Source organism: Sorex fumeus, unplaced genomic scaffold, assembly GCF_029834395.1.
Source record: "Sorex fumeus unplaced genomic scaffold, SorFum_2.1 ptg000070l, whole genome shotgun sequence".
NCBI classification, from domain to species: Eukaryota; Metazoa; Chordata; class Mammalia; order Eulipotyphla; family Soricidae; genus Sorex; species Sorex fumeus.
In genome coordinates, this window is record NW_026606127.1 from 10,581,236 (window position 1) to 10,600,933 (window position 19,698).

Here is a 19,698-nt window from a genome sequence, read left to right on the forward strand (position 1 = left end):
ACTTAGCACATTCTGTCTGTAAATTTCTATGCTAAGAACGGTGGAAGAAACAGTGAAATCTTAGTAATTTACAAGTAAATTATGAAGACAGATAATTTAAAAGAATTTCTTTGTATAAATTTCCAAAATGTGTAGCTTTTATTAAATATATTAAAAATAAATCGTAGGTCTTGATTATACCATGAAGATTATTTTCCTGTTAGAAGTTACCCTTCTAAAATGCAAGAAAGAGACACATTTTGAAAATGTTGATTATTCGTTCATTCATTCAATGAATATTTGTTAGTCTGGTTGTGCAGTGCCTGCAGGAAGTCAACCTGTACCCTCAGGTGAGTGCATCAACAGTCTGATGGTGTCTTCATGCTTCCCGATAACCTCAAATGGCCACTGTGCCTCTGGCTGGCTCCCAACAACTCAGGACTACGTTTCTCGAGAAATTAAACTCCCTAAAGATATGTGGGAGCCATGATAACAAACCACCCCTGGCTCAGCTATACAAGCTAATGCATTGGTCTTGTTTCAGAGACCCATAGACAAATCTGGAAGATATCAACAGCCACAGTTAACCTTGGAACTGCAAAAGGCTGAAGACACTAGGGTAAATCGGAGGGAGGCAGGTTAGTTTGGTGCCCACCCAACCAGAACCCAGTGCAGCCACTTTCTCCAACAATACAAAATCGCCACCATGCCCTCCTCTGGTTTCCACCGTCTCAGGATGGCTCTCACTGAAACATTACAGCTGAAAATTCGGATATGTGTGTTTTGTGACTGAAATCTCCGGGCTTTCTCTGGGCAGGATGGGCATCCCACACCCACTGCCCTGTACTTATGGAAGCCTCAGCAGTCATTTCCATACCTCAAAGCTACTCCAACCTTACCTTCCTGATAAAAATGCTAAATTCCAACAAACATGATGACCTCTTAGTACCTGTATGAGACCCTTAATGCACAAAATAAATAGGAGACAGAGACAAAGAATTAAAGATCCTGCCATAGAGACAGGCTGGGGGTGGGGGTAGTTTGTTGGGGGATGGTTTTAGGGAACCAGAAATATTGGTTTTGGGAAATGTACACTAGAGGAAGGATGGAAGTTGGATCGTTGTATGACTGGAAGCAAATTATGAATAGATTTGTAATGGTCTATATCACAGATATTCAATAAAACATTAAAAATACTGATGGAACTTTAAAACCCAGCATAACTATTGTTGTGTTCACTGTAGGAAAAAAATGTTACTCACCTGTGTGCCAATAGCTTGTAGAAAGCTAAACCCAAAGATATATCAATGACTGTCTTTGGCATGAATACTGTAATTGCAGCTATGTTATGTTTTAGAATCAGTTCGTGGACAAGACGTCAAGAGGAGCAGTGGCAAAGTGCATCAATGTTGAATGGATAATGTTTCAGGAGCTTGCAAGGGAGATGCGAAGATTTGGCATGAGAAAAGGGAAGAAACAGAAGAGTTAAGTACTAATAAGTATCATGAGAAAATGCAAGGGAGGACATTTCCTGGCAAGTGTCACACTCTGTTGAGATTTTGGTGAGGATAAGTATTAGAAAGTATCTTTCCCATTTAGTGGTAAAAAGGTTACTTTGATGGGTATATTTAAAATTTACTTTAACGATTAGAATCACTAAGAGATAAACAGTTACAAAGTTGCTCATAATTGAGTTTCAGTCATCTAATGTTCTAGAACTTTTCCAGTATATTGGGGCATTTTTGAATGAATATCCCTGGTGCGAAGACTAGGGCATCTGAATCTTAACACATTTCACCAAATATATGATCTGTACTCACATGATTTACACTGTCTCCCCTGCTCTTTGATTTATGTTTTCATGCAATATTTCCTTGTGAAACTCACCTCAAGTGAGGCTCCCTATTTAAGACAAGTACATGTTTCTGGGGCATTAGGTATGTTTTGGTTGCTGGGAGAGTCTGTAAAGCAATGCTCAGGAGGTGTGCGGGCCCTACAGACAATTCTCAGAAAACGTGGCCATGGTGCTTGGGGTCCTCTGAGGCTATACAGCCTTTGATACTCTGGCAATCATGTGGTGCTGGGAGTTAAATTGAGTGCATGTGAGACAAGTTCCATAAGCACTACACTATCTCCTGCGGCCCTGGGTATTAGATTTATGTCAGCATTCTGAGGTCCTCCCTTTTGTCAGAAAGCAGAGACTTGTGCAGGAGAAAGTGGAAGAGACTTTAGGGTTTAGCTAGGTTGACTGAGTGGCTGGTGATACCATTAAGATTGGAACATAAAGTAAAAATAAAACAAGAGCCCCGTGCCTTTTCCCGCTGAACTCGACAACCTCCACAGGGGGACACCTGCGGGGAACACCTGCAGCAGCTCCTTGGGACTGTCCATCACCTAATCAGCCCCTCCCCTCCAGGTGGGTAGGGGGAGCACAAGCCAGGTTCACCACTCCTCACCCCCAGTCCCCCGCGTTTTCCTGCAGAACTGGACACCCTCCAGAAGGGGACACCTGAGGCAGCTCCATGGGATTTTCCATCGCTCCTCCTACATTCCAGGATCCTGGGTGGGAGTGACCCTGGTATGGGCCAGGGGCATGGCCACCATATAGGGAGTGTGTCCTCCCAGAAGTGGGCGTGGCCTTCTCCTGGGTGGCCAGCCGCAGTTATATTTCCCAATCTGGGCACTCAGGACTTTCATCTCTCACTTTGTCACCTAATACCAACTAAAAATTTCTGACCACCTCTACTAGAATACAACATTCCACTCTCCTACTCCATTTCTAACAAAAGACCTGTATGAAATATGCTGTAAAAGCTCAAAACTAAAAAGTACCTCCTCCAAAGCGCAAATCTCCACCACAAGGAGAATATGAAGAAAAGAAAAATCCTCAATCGAGGTTGTCCACAATTGCACTCTCATTGATAAAGAATTCCAGGATAAAATGCCGAGGGTGTTCAAGGATCTACTCAAAGAATCAATGGAAGAGATATCCAATGACTAAAATAAGAAATGAAAAAACAATAGAACAGAGAGTCAAGAAAATACAGGAAAAAAAGAGAACAGAATTTTAAAAAGCTACAAAAAGAAGAGTCACAAATAAAGAATTCAGTGGATGAAATTAAAAACTCAGTAAGTGCCCTTAGCAATAGGATAAGTGCAGCTGAAGAGAGGATCAGCGAGCTTGAAGATGAGCAACATAACTCCCACTGGGAAGAACAAGCAATAGCAAAAGACCTCAAAATGGCTCTAAGGAGAATCAGAGACCAAGGGGATGACGCCAAGAGGAAGAACATTAGAATCATTGGAGTACCAGAAGGACAGGGAAACAACCCCAATGAAAAAGCTAGAGTAAAAGAAACCATTGCTGAAAAGTTCCCAGAGTTAAGGAAAGCAGACATCCAATTCCAAGGAGCCAGAATGGTACCAGCTAAAGGAGACCCCAGAAAAAACACTCCAAGCATATCATAGTAAGAACGATGGATGCTGTGCACAGAGACACAATATTACAAGCAGCAAGGTCAAAGAAAGAAATTACATACAAAGGAGCACCCCTTAGATTCACAGCAGACCTATCAGTGGAAACCCTCCAAACCCGAAGGCAATGGTTGTATATAGTGAAAAAATTCAAAGAAATGAACGCCTCACCGAGAATACTGTATCCAGCTAAACTCTAACTCAAATTCGATGTGAACGATACACCACTTTTTAGATAAACACAAACTCAGGAACTTCATACACTCAAAACCAAATCTAAAAGAAGAAGTAAAGGGGCTCCTGTAAGATAAGAAGGAAAACACGTGTAAATCAACTCCTAAAGGAAGATGGCACAAAACCCCGTGACAATAATCTCCCTTAATGTCAATGTTCTAAATGCACACAGAGTGGCAATATGGATTCAGGAACTGAAACCAGCATTCTGCTGTCTACAAGAAACTCATCTGAACAATCAGAGCAAACACAGATTCAAAGTGAAAGGATGGAAAACAATCCTGCAAGCAAACAGCTCCCTCAAAAAAGCTGGGGTGGCCACACTAGTATCCGACAACATTAATTTCAGGCTGAAAAAGATTAGAAGGGACAGCGAAGGCCACTTTCTCTTCATCAAGGGATACATTCCACAGGAAGAAATCATACTCTTAAATGTATACGTACCTAATGAAGGAACAGCTAGATACCTAAAACAACTGCTAACAGATTTTAAAGAGGACAGTGCTAGCAACACAATAGTAGATGAAGACTTCAACAACGCCTTATCACCTCTGGATAGATCAACAAGAACAAAACTCAGCAAGGAAACATTGGCTTTGAATGAAGAAATAGAAGAGAAAGGACTTATAGACCCATACAGGGCTTTACACCCCCAAAGAAAGAATACACATTCTTCTCCAGTGCGCATGGAACATTTTCCAAAATAGACTATGTGCTAGGCCACAAAACATAACTCAATAGAATCAGGAAGATACAAAGAGTATCAACAATCTTTTCAGACCATGATGCACTGAGGATAGATGTGAATCACACACAGACACGGACAACCAAATCGAACACCTGGAAACTAAACAAGTCACTGCTGAACAATGTGTGGGTCAGGAAGGACGTCAAGGAAGAAATCAAATGATACCTGGAAACAAATGAGAACGAAGACACGAACTACCAGAGCTTATGGGATGCAGCTAAACCCCTATTAAGGGGAAAATTCATAGCTCTGCAAGCATATCTACGGATGGAAGAAAAGATGCACTTAAGCAACTTATTTCACAGCTCAAGTTCTTATAAAAGGATCAAGAAAAGGAGCCTACATCGGGCAGAAGGAAAGAGATCTAAAACTTAGAGCAGAAATCAACGACATGGAAACCTAAGAAACAATCCGAAAGATCAATGAAACCAAGAGATGGTTCTTTGAGAAAATAAACAAGGTAGATAAACCACTAGCAACACTCACAAAGAAACAGAGAGAGAAAACACTAATAAACCAAATCAGAAATAAAAATGGAGATATCACAATGGAAACCAAAGAAATTCAAAAGATCATCAGAGACTACTTTGAAAGTCTGTATGCCAAGAAAAAAGAGAAGTTAGAAGAAATGGATAACTTCCTGGATTACTATAATCTCCCAAAGATGAGTCAAGAAGATATAAAATAGCTGAATAGACCTAGTCACATAAATGAAATTGAAACTGTAATCAAAATCTTCCCCAAAACAAAAGCCAGGTCCAGATGGATTCACTACCGAATTTTTCCAAACATTTAAAGAGGATCTACTGCCCGTCCTTCTCAAACTTTTACAGGAAATTGAAAAAACAGAAACTCTCCCAAACAGTTTCTATGAAGCCCATCTCTCTCTAATACCAAATGGAAACAAAGACACCATGAGAGAAGAAAACTACAGGTCGATATCACTGATGAACCCGGATGAGAAGATTCTGAGCAAAATACTAGCAAATAGAATTCAACAACTCATCAAAAAGATCATACACCATGACCAGGTGGGATTCATCCCGGGCGATGCAAGGATGGTTTAACATTCGGAAATCAATCAACATAATCCATCATATAAACAAAAGAAAAGAAAAAACTCATATGATCATATCAATAGATGTAGAGAAAGCAATTGACAAGATCCAGCATCCGTTTATTATGAAAACCCTCGCCAAATTGGGGATAGAGGGGACTTACCCCAATATAATTAAAGCCAGCTAGCACAAGCATACAGCAAGCATCATCCTCAATGTGGAAAATCTGAGAGCGTTCTGCCTAAGATGAGGAACGAGATAAGGATTCCGACTCTTTCAACTGGTGTTGAACATAGTACTAGAAATACTAGCAATAGCAATTAGGCAAGCAAAAGAGATTAAGGCCATGCAAATAGTTAAGGAAGAAATCAAGCTCTCACTATTCGCAAATGATATGATACTATACTTAAAGAACCATAAAACCTCTACCAAGAAACTCCTAGAAATAATACACTCGAGAGTAAAGTTAAAGGTATAAAATAAATACCTAAAAGTCCATGGCTTTACTATACACAAATAGTGAGAGAGAAGAAAAAGATGAAAACAATCCCATTCACAATTGTGTGCCGGAAAATCAACTACCTAGGAATTAATTTAACTAAGCAAGTAAAGGAACTGTACAAAGAAAACTACAAAACGCTGCTTCTTGAAATAAAAGAGGACGCGAGGAAATGGAAAAATATCCCCTGTTCATGGATATGGAGAATTAATATTGTCAAAATGGCAATACATCCAATAGCACTGTACAAATGCAATGTGATCCCTATTAGGATACCCATGACATTCTTCAAAGAATTGGAGCAAACACTCCTGAAATTTATATGGAACAATAAACCCCCACGATGAGCTAAAGCAATTCTTGGGAAAAAGAAAATGGGAGGAATTAACCTCCCGAACCACAAACTTTACTAAAAGTAGTAATAATTAAAACAGCATGATACTTGCTACATGCATAGCATACTTTTTCTTAGATTTTTTTGATTTTTCTAGGACATATTGATCATCTTTTTTAAAAATTTTTTTATTAGTGAAACACCATGAGGTACAGTTGTAGACTTACAATTTTTTGTGCTTGGGTTTGATTATACAATGATCAGATACCCATCCCTCCACCATTGCCCAATTTCCACCACCATGGATAATATCCCCCCCACCCCCATACCCCCATCCCTCCTGCCTCTGTGGCAGGGCAATCCCCTGTGTTATCTCTCTCCTTGTAGGTGTAGTGGACTGCAAAAGAGGCATTGATTGGCAAACATGTTCAGTCCATAGTCCACTTTCGACATGCATCTCCCCTCCTGGGAGGAGGATCCTCCAAACACCCTTTATTTGGTTTTCCCTTCTCTGTCTGAGCTGCCCTTTCCTCTAGAATGCCCGACTGGCCACTAAGCTATGGAGTAATCCTCCTGGTGCTGATCTCAGCTATTCTTGGCTATTAATCTCATATTTTGTTACTTTATATCCCCCAGATGAATGCAATCTTTCTATGTCTATCCCTCTCTTTCTGACTCATTTCGCTTAGCATGATACTTTGCATGTTGTAACTTGTATGTAAATTTCATGACTTCATCTTTTCTAAGAGCTACATAGTACTCCAATGTGTAGATGTACCAAAGTTTCTTTAACCAGTCATCTGTTCTTGGGCATTCAGGTTTCTTCCAGTTTCTGGCTATTGTAAAGAGTGCTACAATGAACAAACAAGTGCAGATATCACTTCGACTATACATTTTTGCCTTTCTGGGATATATTCCCAGGAGTGGTATTGCTGGTCAAAAGGGAGCTCAATTTCTAATTTTTTGAGAATCGTCCATACTGTTTTCCAGAAGGGCTGAACCAGTCGACATTCCCACCAACAGTGAAGGAGAGTCCCTTTCTCGCCACATCCGTGCCAGCATCAGTTGCTTTTGTTCTTTTGAATGTGGGCCAGTCTCTGAGGTGTGAGATGGTATCTCATTGTGGTTTTGATCTGCATCTCCCTGATGATTAATGATGTAGAGCATTTTCTCATGTGCTTTTGTAGCATTCGGATTTCTTCTTTGAGAAAGTTTCTGTTCATTTCATTGTCCCATTTTTGCATGGGGTTGGATGTTATCTTCTTGTGGATTTTAACCAGTATTTTGTATATCCTGGATATCAACCCCTTGTGAGATGTGTATTCGACGAATATCCTTTCCCATTCTGTAGACTGTCTTTGTATTTTGGTCACTGTTTCTTTGGAGGTGCAGAAGCTTCTTAGTTTAAGAAAGTCCCATTTATCTATCTCTGTTTTCACTTGTTCAGACAGTGGCGTGGCATCTTTGAAGATACCATTAGCTTCAATGTCATGGAGGGTTTTGCCAACTTTGTCTTCAATGTACCTTATGGTTTCTGGTCTGATGTTGAGGTCTTTAATCCACTTTGATCTTACTTTTGTACACGGTGTTAGGCAGAGTTCTGAGCCCATTTTTTTGCATGTAGCCGTCCAGTGATGTCAGCACAATTTGTTAAAGGCTTTCCTTACTCCACTTCACATTACTTGCACCTTTATCAAAGATTAGATGATCATATGATTGAGGGGAGATATCAGTGTATTAAACCCTGTTCCATTGGTCTGCAGTTCTGTCTTTGTTCCAGTACCACGCTGTTTTAATTATTACTGCTTTGTAGTACAGTTTGAAGTTCGGGAGGTTGATTCCTCCCATTTTCTTTTTCCCAAGAATTGCTTTAGCTATTCGTGGGGGCTTATTGTTCCATATAAATTTCAGGACTGTTTGCTCCATTTCTTTGAAGAATGTCATGGGTATCCTTATAGGGATTGCATTGAATTTATACAATGCTTTCGGTAGTACTGCCATTTTGACAACGTTAAGTCTCCCAACCCATGAGCAGGGGATATCTTTCCATTTCCTCATGTCCTCTTTCATTTCCTGAAGTAGCGTTTTGCAGTTTTCTTTGTATAGGTCCTTTACTTCCTTAGTTAAGCTGATTCCTAAGTATTTGATTTTCTGGGGCACAATTGTGAACAGGATTGTTTTATTCTTGTTGCTTTCTTCTCTCTCACTGTTTGCATATAGCAAAGCCATGGACTTTTGGGTATTGATATTATAGCCTGCAACTTTACTATACGAGTCTATTGTTTCTAGGAGTTTTTTGGTGGAAGTTATTGGGTTCTCTAAGTATATTGTCATATCATCTGCGAATAGTGAGAGCTTGATTTCTTCCTTTCCTACCTGAATGCTCTTAATATCTTTTTCTTGCCTAATCGCTATTACAAGTACTTTCAGTACTATATTGAACAGCAGTGGAGAGAGTGGGCATCCTAGTCTTGTCCCTGATCTTAGAGGGAACGCTCTCATTTTTTCCCCATTGAGGATGATGCTTGCTGTAGGCTTGTGGTAGATGGCTTTAATTATGTAGAGGAAGGTCCCCTCTATACCCATTTTGGCTAGGGTTTTCATCATAAAGGGGTGCTGGATCTTGTTAAATGCTTTCTCTGCATCAATTGATGTAATCATATGCTTTCTATATTTTCTTTTGTTGATATGATGGATTATGTTGATTGATTTCCGAATGTTGAACCATCCTTGCATCCCTGGGATGAATCCTACTTGGTCATGGTGTATGATCTTTTTGATGAGTAGTTGGATTCTATTTGCTAGTAGTTTGTTGAGGATCTTTGCATATGTGTTCATCAGGGATATCGGTTTGTAAATTCTCTTTCTTTGTGGTATCTCTGTCTGCTTTTTGTATCAGTGTGATATTTGCTTCGTAGAAACTGTTTGGAAGTGTTTTTGATATTTCCATTTCGTGGAAAAGCTTAAAGAGGATTGGGAGTAAGTCTGCTTTAAAGATTTGGAAGAATTCACTAGTGAATGCATCCGTACCAGGACTTTTGTGCGTGGAGAGACTTTTTATTACCATTTCAATTTCCTTGACGGTGATAGGTCTGTTCAGGTATTCCAGGTCTTCTTGATTCAGCCTTGGGAGTCTGCAGAAGTCTAGGAATTTATCCATTTCCTCGAAGTTTTGATGTTCTGTGGCATACAGTTTCTCAAAGTACTCCCTGAGGATCGTTTGAATTTCTGTAGTTTATGTTGTAAGACCCCCTTTTCATTTCTGATTCGGTTTATTAGGGTTTTCTCTCTCCCTTTCTTTGTGAGTTTTGCTAGAGGCTTATCAATCTTGTCAATTTTCTCGAAGAACCAGCTCTTGGTTTCATTGATCTTTCGGATTTTTTTTGGGTTTCCATCTCGTTAATCTCTGCTCTGAGTTTTATCATTTCCTTTCTCCTGTTCGGGTTGTGCTCCTTTTTTTGGTCCTTCTCCAAGCTCTTAAGCTGTAACGTTAGGCTACTTATGTGTGCTCACTCCTCCTTCCTGAGGAATGCTTGTAGAGCTATAAACTTTCCTCTTAACACAGCTTTTGCTGTGTCCCATAAGTTTTGGTAACTCGTGTTCTCATTTTCATTCGTTTCTAGGAATCTTTTGATTTCCTTTTTGATTTCCTGTCTAAGCCACTCGTTGTTTAGTAGAGCACTGTTTAATTTCCAGGTGTTTCATTTAGTTTTCGGTTTTTGTATGTGATTTCCTTCTAATTTCAGCGCATTATGGTCTGAGAAGATTGTCGATACAATCTCTATCTTCTTAATTTTTTGGAGGCATGTTTTGAGGCTCAGCATGTGGTCTATCTTGGAGAATGTTCCATGTACGCTTGAGAAGAATGTGTATTCAGCTTTTTGTGGATGAAGTGTCCTGTATATATCTATTAAGTCCCTTTCTTCCATTGTTTCCCTCAGATGAAGTATGTCCTTGCTAAGCTTGAGTCTGGTTGATCTATCAAGAGGTGACAAAGCAGTGTTGAAGTCTCCCACTAGTATTGTGTTGCTGTTGATGTCTTTTTCAAATCTATGAGTTTTAAGTACTTTGCTGGTCTCTCATTAGGTACATATACATTTATTATTGTAAGTTCTTCCTGTTTTACAGATCCTTTGATCAATAAGAAATGGCCTTCACTGTCTCTTATGACCTTCCTCACTCTGAAATCGATGTGGTTTGATATTAGGATGGCTACCCCAGCTTTTTTATGGGAGCTGTTTTCCTGTAGGATTGTTTTCCAGCCTTTGACTCTGAGTCTGTGTTTGCTTTGACTATTTAGATGTGTTGCATGAAGGCAGCAGAATTTTCGGTTCAATTTTCTAATCGATCCTGCCACTCTATATCTTTATTTGGTGCGTTTAGCCCATTGACATTGAGAAAGATTATTGTTATGGGATTTTGTCCCATTGTTCTGTTGAAATTTGGTGTATTTGAGAGGCCTGTCTTGCCTTAAAGTAGCCCATTTAGTTGTACTTGTAACCATGGTTTTGAGTCCATGAAGTTCCTGAGCTCTTGTTTGTCTGTGAAACTGTGTGTTGTTCCTTCTAGTATGAATGAGAGTCTCGCTGGGTAAAGTATTTTTGGGGAGGCATTTATTTCATTGAGTTTTTTCACTATGTCCCACCACTGTTTTTGGGCCATAAGGGTTTCATCAGAAAAATCAGCTGTGAATTTTAAGGATGCTCCTTTGTAAGAGTTTTCTTTCTTCGATCTTGCTGCTTTCAGAATTTTGTCTCTGTCTAAGGTTTTGGTCATTTTGATCAGAATGTGTCTTGGGGTATTTTTATTCGGATTTCTTCTAGCTGGTACCCTTCGGGCATCCTGAATATGGTCACAAGTTTTCTTCAGCTCTGGGAACGTTGTAGCAATGATGTCATTGACAGTTTCTTCTTCATCAAGGTTTTCTTCCTGTACCTCTGGGACTCCAATAATTCTTATGTTAGCCCTCTTGGCTTCATCACGATCATCTCTTGCCATCTGTTCCCGAATTGTGAGTCTCTTTTTCATTTTCTGTTCTTTTCTGGAGAGTCTCTGAACGTCATCTTTGAGCTCACTTATTCTGTTCTCAGCAGCTCTTACTCTGCTGCTGAGGCCTTCCACTGAGTTTTTCAATTCGCCTGCGTGATTTTTCAGGCCTGACATTTCTGATTGCATTTTCCTTATTTCTGCCTTCAAATCCTCTTGTCTTCTATTGGCATTGCTTTCCATTGTTTCTTTTACTTCCCGAAGCATCCTAAGTAGCTCCCTCCTGAATTCCTTGTCAGAGAGGTTGTCTAACACTGCAGTACTGTTGGTGTCATCTGGGCTAGACACTTCAATAAGAAAGTTTGGTGGGCTTTTGCGTTGCTTTACCATTGTGAAAACTGTGGTTTAGTCCTTAACATTCACTGTTACTATTCTGCTTGATATGCAGTGTGAGTTAAGATAGGCTTATGAGTTATTGGCTACTGTGTTTCTAGTGACTGAGCTAAACTAGAGAATTTTCCATCGAAGAAGGTTGCTTATGGTTCCTATGGCATATGTAGTGGGAAAATATTTCACGGCCGCTAATGCGGCCGCGGCTCCGGAAAGAGTCCCTGGCACTGAGCGAGGAGTTGGGAACGACGATGGAGCTGACTGTGCATGCGCAGAGAGGGTCCCAGGCCCTTTGGGGCGGGCTCCACCTGGTTGAAATCGGAGCCGTTCAGCCTGGTTGCCCAGAGCTGGGCCTGCGTGCCCATCCCGCGCAGATCAGGGGTGAAACAGGCTTTCTAGGAGGTGGAGCTAGCTGTGCATGCGCACAGAGGGTCCCAGGCCCTTGGGGGCAGGCTGTACCTGGTTGTAATAGGAGCCATTCAGCTTGGTTGACCAGAGCTGGGCCTCCGTCCCCGTCCCCATATTGATCATCTTTAATTATTCCACATCAATACCAATGGCCAAAAATGTTTCAAAATGTAATTATTGAAAAAAATCATATAGAAGTTCAAATTTGTATTGTTCGTGGGATAACTATATTAAGAAGAAATAGAACCACAAGAAACATACAAGTAAAATGAAGCTACATTTCTTTGGAGTCTTTCAATTATGTGTTTACATTAGTCTATATACAAGCATGATTTTTAAAAATAAATTTCAGTGACTATAAAATTTTGGAGTTTTTCATAATTGAAATGTTTTACTGCTAAGTCTATATTGATGTGAAGATTTTTATCTACTTGTCTAATTTTCAGATTGTTTACTTAAGATCAGTAGTTAAAAGCTAACTGGCTGATGACTGATTATGTGGCTAAGGGTTAAAGCACTTGGCTTGAGTGTATGAAACTTTGGGTTGGCCTCCTGCAAGGCAAATGGCCTACCCACTGTGCTGTAAAATTTATATAAAATATACTACTAATAAAACCTAATGATGTTGGTGAACAGTGCAAAGTAAATGATTATTTAGTAATTTTATTTATTTGTTAATGAAATATGTAAGCTCTTGAGTATAATGGGAGTAGTTTTCTAACATAAGAGTCTGAGGATGGTGAAACTGTTATAACTGTCGTGTAGGATTCCATCTCCCTAGCCTGCTTCATTCTACCTCTCTCTCTATCCAATCTGGTCTTCCTCTTGGGAATCTGACCTCCTGATCGGCTTGCCTCTAACTTTCAACTGCCTACTTTATGACATCATTCTCCCACTCAACCAACCACAAACTGGTAGAATCTTGGGGTTGGTACCGCTTGACCTTGAGCCTGGAAGGTGGTGGTGGAAAGAGATGGTCCTACGAGAGTTAATGGAGTGAAGGATGTATGGGAAGGAAACCGGGAAGGGTAGGGAACTGACAGCTGGTGATCAGCATGGGAGAGTTGGTAGATATTTTCTAAGTATGTTAACATGTTTTTCGTAAATGATAAGCAAAACAAAAATACGAAAATAAGATAGGTTCCAAAGAACAGGTTACATATAAGACCGAGAGAGCTGAAAGCTGAAAGGGCTGGCATTCCTTCTGGAACTTTCAATCATACCATTTACTAAAGATGGTATTTTCACATCACTTAGCTGTGGAGAGGAATAGTGAGAAACAGAATGCCACCAGAAAAGCAAACTTGATGACCACGGTTCATAAACGCCAGGTGGAAGGTGTTCACATGGATCCCAAGTGCAAGTGGATTAACAGGAACATATATTATAATAAGTCTGCTTGGTACCAGTAACTTCTTTGGTGGAAATGGAGGAAAACAAATACGGTTTCTGACAGACCTGAGACTAAACTGCTAATCAATTTTCCCAGGCAAGGGTAGTTGACTGGCTGGGAACAGAACAACTTGAAAAGTGTTTTGCTACCTTTCATGTATGGCTAGAGGAAAATGATCCCAGTCATCTATTAAAACTAACAAGCTTCAACTCTCTCGAAGGACAGTTGTATTCAGTGAGGAAAAAATGCTGGGAGAAAAGTCTGAAATGATGGACATAGAGACAATAAGTGCAAAAGGAAGGACTTGAAATTTGGGTTCCTCTGAAAACAAAGCTTGAAACAACAAGATTTGGTGAGCACATGATTTACTGGGAATGGGATCTGAGGAGGAAAAGAGTGGTATCAGGGATGTGAACAAGGGAAATCCAAGTTAAGGAAGACTTAGCTAGCTGACTACCCCATGGGCAACATGGTTCCAAGACTACGAGAACTTACCAAGGACTTTACTTTAATTTTCTTTCTTTTATATGGTCACTTACAACATGTATTCTTTGCCTTCTTCAAAAACAATTTGGAAATGATTTTTTAAAATTTTTTTTATTAGTGAAACACCATGAGGTACAGTTGTAGATTTACAAATTTTTGTGCTTGGGTTTGATTATACAATGATCAGATACCCATCCCTCCACCAGTGCCCATTTTCCACCACCATGGATAATATCCCCCCCACCCACATCCTCTCATCCCCCGCTGCCTCTGTGGCAGGGAAATCCCCTGTGTTCTCTCTCTCCTTTTGGGTTTTGTGGTCTGCAAAAGAGGTATTGAGTGGCAAACATGTTCAGTCCATAGTCCACTTTCGACATGCATCTCCCCTCCTGGGAGGATCCTCCAAACACCCTTTATTTGGTGTTCCCTTCTCTGTCTGAGCTGCCCCTTCCTCTAGAATGTCCGACTGGCCACTAAGCTATGGAGTAATCCTCCTGGTGCTGATCTTAGCTATTCTTGGGCATTAATCTCATATTTTGTTACTTTATATCCCCCAGATGAATGCAATCTTTCTATGTCTATCCCTCTCTTTCTGACTCTTTTCGCTTAGCATGATACTTTCCCTGTTGTACCACTTGTATGTAAATTTCATGACTTCATCTTTTCTAAGAGCTACATAGTACTCCATTGTGTAGATGTACCAAAGTTTCTTTAACCAGTCATCTGTTCTTGGTCATTCAGGTTTCTTCCAGTTTCTGGCTATTGTAAAGAGCGCTGCAATGAACAAACAAGTGCAGATGTCACTTCGAATATACATTTTTGCCTCTCTGGGATATATTCCCAGGAGTGGTACTGCTGGGTCAAACGGGAGCTCAATTTCTAATTTTTTGAGAATCGTCCATACTGTTTTCCAGAAGGGCTGAACCAGTCGACATTCCCACCAACAGTGAAGGAGTGTCCCTTTCTCGCCACATCCGCGCCAGCATCGGTTGCTTTTGTTTGGAAATGATTTTTAATTAAAAAAATGTTTTATTAACATGTCATTATTAAAAAGAAACATATAGGCAAAAGAGTTAGTGCAGTATGTAGAGGGTGTTTACCTTGTATGCGGCTAACCTGAGTTCAGTTCCCGGAACCCTGAGCCTGTCAGGAGTGATCTCTGGATACAGAGTTAGAAGTGAGCCCAGAGCACATCTGGGTGCGCTCCCCTACCACAAAAAAGTTAGAAAAGAAAAGAAAAGAAAAACATATAACTGATTCTTGAGTGACATAGTGGTTAATGGTGCTAACTGGTATATAACTTTTGAAAACCCCCAAATTTAAGAGATAGTCTGCTGTTGACCAAGAAGATGGTTTTTTAATAGTATTTACTCACATTGTCTGCAATTAGTGCTATTTGTGGCCTGTAAATCTGTAAATTTTGATACATTTAAACAAATTATAATGGATTTTATAATGGACTTTATAATGAATTTGTATTTTAGAGTAATAAGTGATAAATTGTATTTTTGTTTTTGTGGGGTATTTGGGCCATAGTATGTGGTGCTTGGGACTTCTGACTCTGTGCTCAAGGGTCATTCCTGGTGATGCCAGCCATAAGTTTGGTTGACTGTGTGCATGGTATGTGCTTTAACCCCTCTACTAATTCTGGGGGCCAATCAAATAAATTATCTGCATATATCTTATACATGCATGGCATACTTTGTCTTAGATTTTTTGATATTTCTAGGATATATTGATCATCTTTAATTATTTCACATGAATACCAATCTCCAAAAAAGTTTAAAAATATAATTATTGACAGAAAATCATATAGAAGTCCAAATTTGTATTGTTCATGGGATAACTAAATTAAGAAGAAAATAGAACCACAATAAACATACAAGTAAAATGCAGGAGTCTTTCAATTATGTATTTATATCTGTATATATACAAGTATAATCTTTAAAATATAAATCTCAGATACTTTCTCTGCATCTATTGATATGATCATATGCTTTTTATCTTTTCTTTTGTTGATATGGTGGATTATGTTGATTGATTTCCGAATGTTAAACCATTCTTGCATCCCTGGGATGAATCCTACTTGGTCATGGTGTATGATCTTTTTGATGAGTAGTTGGATTCTATTTGCTAGTAGTTTGTTGAGGATCTTTGCATATATGTTCATCAGGGATATCGGTTTGTAAATTCTCTTTCTTTGTGGCTTTCCTATACTCAAACAGTGAGAGAGAAGAAAGCAACATGAAAAAAACAATCCCGTTCACAATTGTGCCCCAGAAAATCAAGTACCTAGGAATCAGCTTAACTAAGGAAGTAAAGGACCTGTACAAAGAAAACTACAAAACGCTACTTCAGGAAATAAAAGAGGACATGAGGAAATGGAAAGATATCCCCTGCTCATGGGTCGGGAGACTTAACATTGTCAAAATGGCAATACTACCAAAAGCATTGTATAAATTCAATGCAATCCCTATAAGGATACCCATGACATTCTTCAAAGAAATGGAGCAAACACTCTTGAAATTTATATGGAACAATAAGCCCCCACGAATAGCTAAAGCAATTCTTGGGAAAAAGAAAATGGGAGGAATCAACCTCCCGAACTTCAAACTGTACTACAAAGCAGTAATAATTAAAACAGCATGGTACTGGAACAAAGGCAGAACTGCAGACCAATGGAACAGGGTTGAATACACTGGCATCTCTCCTCAATCATATGCTCATCTAATCTTTGATAAAGGTGCAAGTAATGTGAAGTGGAGTAAGGAAAGCCTCTTTAATAAATTGTGTTGGCATCACTGGACGGCTACATGCAAAAAAATAGGCTCAGAACTCTGCCTAACACCATGTACAAAAGTAAGAAGGTAAGGTTGGAGTAGCTTTGAGGTATGGAAATGACTGCTGAGGCTTCCATAAGTACAGGGCAGTGAGTGTAGGATGCCCATCCTGCCCAGAGAAAGCCTGGAGATTTCAGTCACAAAACACACATATCCGAATTTTCAGCTGTTATGTTTCAGTGAGAGCCATCCTGAGACGTTGGAAACCAGAGGAGGGCATGGTGGCGATTTTGTATTGTGGGAGAAAGTGGCTGCACTGGGTTCTGGTTGGGTGGGCACCAAACTAACCTGCCTCCCTCCGATTTACCCTAGTGTCTTCAGCCTTTTGCAGTTCCAAGGTTAACTGTGACTGTTGATATCTTCCAGATTTGTCTATGGGTCTCTGAAACAAGACCAATCCATTAGCTTGTATAGCTGAGCCAGGGGTGGTTTGTTAACATGGCTCCCACATATCTTTCGGGAGTTTAATTTCTCGGGAAATGTAGTCCTGAGTTGTTGGGAGCCAGCAAGAGTCACAGTGGCCATTTGAGGTTATCGGGAAGCATGAAGACACCATCAGACTGTTGATGCACTCACCTGAGGGTACAGGTTGACTTTCTGCAGGCACTGCACAACCAGACTACAAACATTCATTGAATGAATGAACGAATAATCAACATTTTCAAAATGTGTCTCTTTCTTGCATTTTAGAAGGGTAACTTCTAACATGAAAATAATCTTCACGGTATAATCAAGACCTATGATTTATTCTTAATATATTTAATAAAAGCTAAACATTTTGGAAATTTATACAAAGAAATTCTTTTAAATTATCTGTCTTCATAATTTACTTGTAAATTACTAAGATATCACTGTTTCTTCCACTGTTCTTAGCATAGAAATTTACAGACAGAATGTGCTAAGTAAAAATTCATTTTGGCACTTCTGATCAATGTAGTACTGGAAGTACTTGGAATAGAAAATAGATAAGAAAAAGATATTTAGGGTTTTTCATGTATGAAATGTAGAAATAATCTCTCACTATTCACAGAAGGTATCATACTATATTTAGAGAATACTAAAATCTCTACGAAAAAACTCCTAGAGGCAATAGACTTTTATAGTAAAATTGCAGGCTATAAACTCAATACCCAAAAGTCTATGGCTTATTTATATGCAAATAATGAGAGAGAAGAAAGTGACATGAAAAAGCAATCCCACTCACAATCGTGCCTCAGAAAATCAAGAACCTTGGAATCAGCTTAACTAAGGAGGTAAAGGACCTATACAATAAGAAATTAAAAAATGACACGAGGAAATGGAAACATATCTCCTGCTTATGGAATGGGAGAATTAACATTGTCAAAATGGCAATTCTCCAAGAAGCATTGTAAAAATTCAACTTGATCCCTATAAAGATACCCATGACATTCTTCAAAGAAATTGATCAAGCACTCCTGAAATTCACATGGAACAACAAACGCACACGAATAGCTAAAGCAATTCTTGGGGAAAAGACGATGGAGGCATCACCTTCCCCAACCTCAAACTCTACTACAAACGATAATAATGAGAACAGCATGGGACTGAAACAAAGGCTCAGCTGCAGACCAATGGAAAAGGATTGAATATACTGACACACACCCTCAAATATATAATCATCTAATCTTTGATAAGGGAGCAAGAAATGTGAAGTGGTTCAAGAGAGTCCTTCTAAACAAACGGTGCAGAAAAAACTGGACAGCTATATGCAAAAAAAAAAAAATGGCTCAAACCTCTACCTAACACCATGCACAAAAGTCAGATAAAAATAGGTCAAAGTCATCAACATCACACCAGAATCCCTCAGGTACAGTGATGACAAGGTCGGCAAATCCCTCCACGACATTGAAGCTAAAGGTATCTTCAAATATAACATGCAACTTGCCATGCAACTGGAAACAGAGATAAACAAAGGGAACTATCTTAAATTAAGCAGCTTCTGTACCTCAAAAGAAACAGTGACCAGAAACAAAGACTCCGCCATGCGGGCAAGATACTCGCAGAAGCCTACCAGGTTCTCTGAGAGTGAGAACTGGACAATCAGAGTTACTCTCTTCTAAATAAGATCCAGTCTCTGGATGTTGGCTATTGATGGCATTACATGGATCCAGGGGTAGATCGTGGTTTTAACACTTAATTACTAGAAGATGGAGGATCTGGAAGGAGGGGGCACAGTCTTGATCTGAGCAGCCATGGAGATCTCATCCCCCGGTCCCGCACATTTGGGTTCCTCTTCCAGTTCCTTCATGCATGAGGCTCCTTCAAGCTTGGGAAGAGTGGTCTTAAGCGTACCTATGGCTGGTTGCAGAGGTCTTCAGCTGCCGGGTCTATGCTCAGGGCGGTGAGGGAATCTCACCCCGCCATCTCCAAGGGGCCCCAGTGAGGAAAGCCAGGTGCGAGGTCAGGAGACTGTTGTTTTAGACATATTTGGAATTAATTTTAGATCGAAAAGTACGCATCATTGAAAATACTTATGTGCTTAGTAATAAATTACTACAAACTTGTTCAATCACGTCAGAGACCCCACTCTGCTCAGAGAACTAGATTTTAATTACAGATCCGTTTTGCCCATGTGTCATGACTGAGAATCTCTATCAGTAGATATGAAACTCACTATACACAAAGATGCACACAGGTTACTATGAGTCATCTATGTTGTTAATGTGAGTTGGCCATTAAACTTCACTGAGACCCTTTGTTCTGTCCTTTATAGGAGCCATATGAGTCTCACCTTCCGTTCAAGTTGAACTTGTAATAAGGTGGAATGAAATCATCAATATGCTTCTCAGCTCATCCTTCAGGAAAAAAATCCTACATACATTCAAGGTGGTCAAAGTGCAGACAACAC